The sequence below is a fragment of the Hevea brasiliensis genome, chromosome 11 (genome assembly GCF_030052815.1).
Source record: "Hevea brasiliensis isolate MT/VB/25A 57/8 chromosome 11, ASM3005281v1, whole genome shotgun sequence".
In the NCBI taxonomy this organism is placed as follows: Eukaryota; Viridiplantae; Streptophyta; class Magnoliopsida; order Malpighiales; family Euphorbiaceae; genus Hevea; species Hevea brasiliensis.
This window is the reverse complement of record NC_079503.1, coordinates 35,805,071-35,810,234: the sequence shown is the minus strand read 5'-3', so window position 1 is coordinate 35,810,234 and position 5,164 is coordinate 35,805,071.

Here is a 5,164-nt window from a genome sequence, read left to right as displayed (position 1 = left end):
AAAGTGACTAAATTTTGAGCTAAAGGAGCAATCTATCCAGCTTTAGTAAATTGATCATATCTTGGTCTGTACAACTCAGAATGACTCAAATTTTGCCAGAGTGAATAAGACATATAGGTACAATTCTTATAAAGACACCAAAGCCGAAATGGACAAAACCAAGTCAAATCGCTTGCAAGTTCGGTACCAAAAGCGCGAACTAAAAGTGACCTAAAATTGACCAAATTTTGCACTAAAGGTGCAATCAGTCCAGCTTTAGTAAATTGACCATATCTTGATCTATACAACTCATAATGACGTGATATTTTGCCCAATGTGCAATAAGACATGGAGGTACAATTCTCATGAAGACACCAAAGCCTAGAAAAGGGCAGAACCAAGTCAAATAGCTTGCACAAGTTCGGGTACCAAAACTGCCAAAACTAAAAGTGACCTAAAATTGAACAAATTTTGCACTAAAGGTGCAATCTATCCAGCTTTAGTAAATTGACCATATCTTGTTCTATACAACTCAGAATGACCTGAAATTTTTCCCATAATGCAATAACACATTGAGGTACAATTCTTATAAAGACACCAAAGCCCAGAAATGGCCAGAACCAAGTCAAATCACTTGGACAAGTATGGGTACCAAAACTGCCAGAACAAAAAAAGACCTAAAATTGACCAAATTTTCCACTAAATGTGCAATCTGTCCAGCTTTAGTAAATTGACCATATCTTGGTCTATACAACTCAGAATGACCTGAAATTTTGCCCTGAGTGCAATAGGACATAGGGGTATAATTCTTATGAAGACACCAAGGCCTAGAAAAGTGCAGAACCAAGTCAAACAGCTTGCACAAGTTCGGGTACCAAAACTGCCAGAACTAAAAGTGACCTAAAATTGATCAAAATTTGCACTAAAGGTGCAATCTATCCAGCTTTAATAAATTGACCATATCTTGTTCTATACAACTCAGAATGACCTGAAATTTTGTCTAGAATGTAATAAGACATTGAGGTACAATTCTTATGAAGACACCAAAGCCCAGAAATGGCCAGAACCAAGTCAAATAGCCTGCACAAGTTCGGGTGCCAAAACTGCCAGAACTAAAAGTGATCTAAAATTGACCAAATTTTACACTAAAGGAGCAATCGACCTAGCTTTAGTAAATTGACCATATCTTGGTCTATGCAACTCAAAATGACCAGAAATTTTGTCCAAAGTGTAATAGGACATAGCGGTACAATTCTCATGAAGACAACAAAGCCCAGAAAAGGGCAGAACCAAGTCTAATAGCTTGCACAAGTTCGGGTACCAAAAGTGCCAGAACTAAAAGTGACCTAAAATTGTTCAAATTCTGAACTAAAGGTGCAATCTATCCAGCTTTAGTAAATTGGCCATATCTTGTTCTATACAACACAGAATGACTTGAAATTTTGCCCAGAATGCAAAAAGACATTGAGGTACAATTCTTATGAAGACACCAAAGCCCAGAAATGGCCACAACCAAGTCAAACAGCTTGCACAAGTTCGGGTACCCAAACTGCCAGAACAAAAAGTGACCTAAAATTGACCAAATTTTCCACTAAATGTGCAATCTATCCAGCTTTAGTAAATTGACCATATCTTGGTCTATACAACTCATAATGACTTGAAATTTTGCCCTGAGTGCAATAGGACATAGGGATACAATTCTTTTGAAGACACCAAAGCCTAGAAAAGTGCAGAACCAAGTCGAATAGCTTGCACAAGTTCAGGTACCAAAACTGCCAGAACTAAAAGTGACCAAAATTTGACCAAATTTTGCAGTAAAGGTGCAATCTATCCAGCTTTAGTAAATTGACCACATCTTGCTTTATAAAACTCAGAATGACCTGAAATTTTGCACAGAGTACAAGAAGACATAGAGGTACAATTCTTATGCAGACACCAAATCCGAAAAATGGCCAGAACCAAGTCAAATGGCTTCCACAAATTCGGGGAATAAAACTGCCAAAACTAAAAGTGACCTAAAATTGACAAAATTTTGAACTAAAGGTGCGATCTATCCAGCTTTAGTAAATTGATCATATCTTGGTCTGTACAACTCAGAATAACCTAAAATTTTACCCAAAATGCAATAAGACATTAAGGTATAATTCTTATGAAAACACCAAAGCCCAGAAATGGCCAGAAGCAAGTCAAATAGCTTGCACAAGTTCGGGTACCAAAACTGCCAGAACAAAAAGTGACCTAAAATTGACCAAATTTTCCACTAAATGTGCAATATGTCCAGCTTTAGTAAATTGGCCATATCTTGGTCTATACAACTCAGAATGACCTGAAAGTTTTCCAAGAGTGAAATAAGACATAGAGGTACAATTCTTATGAAGACACCAAAGCCCAAAAATGGCCAGAACCAAGTCAAATAGCTTGCACAAGTTCGGGTATCAAAACTGCCAGAACTAAAAGTGATCTAAAATTGATCAAATTTTACACTAAAGGAGCAATCTGTCTAGCTTTAGCAAATTCACCATATCTTGGTCTATGCAACTCAAAATGACCTGAAATTTGTCCAAAGTGCAATAGGACATAGCGGTACAATTCTAATGAAAACACCAAAGCCCAGAAAAGGGCAGAACCAAGTCAAATAGCTTGCACAAGTTCGGGTACCCAAAGTGCCAGAAATAAAAGTGACCTAAAATTGATCAAATTCTGCACTAAAGGTGCAATCTATCCAGGTTTAGTAAATTGGTCATATCTTGTTCTATACAACACAGAATGACTTGAAATTTTGCCCAGAATGCAATAAGACATTGAGGTACAATTCTTATGAAGACACCAACGCCTAGAAATGGCCAGAACCAAGTCAAATAGCTTGCACAAGTTCGGGTACCAAAACTGCCAGAACTAAAAGTGATCTAAAATTGACCAAATTTTGCACTAAAGGAGCAATCGGTCTAGCTTGAGTAAATTGAACATATCTTGGTCTATGCAACTTAGAATGACCTGAAATTTTGTCCAAAGTGCAATAGGACATAGCGGTACAATTCTCATGAAGACACCAAAGCCCAGAAATGGCCAGAACCAAGTCAAATAGCTTGCACAATTTCGGGAACCAAAACTGCCAGAAATAAAAGTGATCTAAAATTGATCAAATTTTGCATTAAAGGTGCAATCTATCCAGCTTTAGCTAATTGACTGTATCTTGTTCCATACAACTCAGAATGACCTGAAATTTTTCCCAAAATGCAATAAGACATTGAGGTACAATTCTTATGAAGACACCAAAGCCCAAAAATGGCCAGAACCAAGTCAAATAGCTTGCACAAGTTCGGGTAACAAAACTGCCAGAACAAAAAGTGACCTAAAATTGACAAAATTTTCCACTAAATGTGCAATCTGTCCAGCTTTAGTAAATTGACCATATCTTGGTCTATACAACTTAGAATGACCTGAAATTTTTCCAAAAGTGTAATAAGACATTGAGCTACAATTCTTATGAAGACACCAAAGCCTAGAAATGGCCAGAACCAAGTCAAATAGCTTGCACAAGTTAGGGAACCAAAACAGCCAGAACAAAAAGTGGCCTAAAATTGACCAAATTTTTCGCTACATGTGCAATCTGTCCAGCTTTAGTAAATTGATCATATCTTAGTCTATATAACTCATAATGACCTGAAATTTTTTCCAGAGTGCAATAAGAGATAGAGCTACAATTCTTATGAAGACACCAAAGCCCAGAAATGGCTAGAACCAAGTCAAATAGCTTGCACAAATTCGGGTACCAAAACTGCCGGAACTAAAAGTGACCTAAAATTGACCAAATTTTGCACGAAGGGTGCAATCTATCCAGCTTTAGTAAATTGACCGTATCTTGTTCCATACAACTCAGAAAGACCTGAAATTTTGCCCAGAATGCAATAAGACATTGACATACAATTCTTATGAAGACACCAAAGCCCAGAAATGGCCAGAACCAAGTCAAATAGCTTGCACAAATTCGGGTACAAAAACTGCCAGAACAAAAAGTAACCTAAAATTGACCAAATTTTCCACTAAATGTGCAATCTGTCCAGCTTTAGTAAATTGACCATATCTTGGTCTATGTAACTCAGAATGACCTGAAATTTTTCCCAGAGTGTAATAAGAAATAGAGGTACAATTCTTATGAAGACACCAAAGCCCAGAAATGGCCAGAACCAAGTCAAATAGCTTGCACAAGTTCGGGTACCAAAACTGCCAAAACTAAAAGTGATCTAAAATTGACCCAATTTTACACTAAGGGAGCAATCTGTCTAGCTTTAGTAAATTGACCATATCTTGGTCTATGCAACTCAAAATGACCTGAAATTTTGTCCAAAGTGCAATAGGACATAAAGGTACAATTATCATGAAGACACCAAAGCCCAGAAAAGGGTAGAACCAAGTCAAATAGCTTGCACAAGTTCGGGTACCAAAAGTGCCAGAACTAAAAGTGACATAAAATTGATCAAATTTTGCACTAAAGGTGCAATCTATCCAGCTTTAGAAAATTGGCCATATCTTGTTCTATACAACACAGAATGACTTGAAATTTTGCCCAGAATGCAATAAGACATTGAGGTACAATTCTTATGATGACACCAAAGCCCAGAAATGGCCAGAACCAAGTCAAATAGCTTGCACAAGTTCGGGTACCAAAAGTGCCAGAACTAAAAGTGACATAAAATTGATCAAATTTGGCACTAAAGGTGCAATCTGTCCAGCTTTAGTAAATTGACCATATCTTGATCTATACAACTCAGAATGACCTGATATTTTGCCCAATGTGCAATAAGACAAAGAGGTACAATTGTTATAAAGACACCAAAGCCTAGAAATGGCCAGAACCAAGTCAAATAGCTTGCACAAGTTCGGGCACCAAAACTGCCAGAACTAAAAGTAACCAAAATTTGATCAAATTTTGCAGTAAAGTTGCAATCTATCCAGCTTTAGTAAATTGACCATATCTTGGTTTATACAACTCAAAATGACCAGAAATTTTGCCCAGGGTACAAGAAGACATAGAGGTACAATTCTTATGCAGACACCAAATCCCAGAAATGGCCAGAACCAAGTCAAATCGCTTGCATAAGTTCGGGTACCAAAACTGCCAAAAATAAAAGTGGCCTAAAAGTGACAAAATTTTGAGCTAAAGGAGCAATCTATCCAGCTTTAG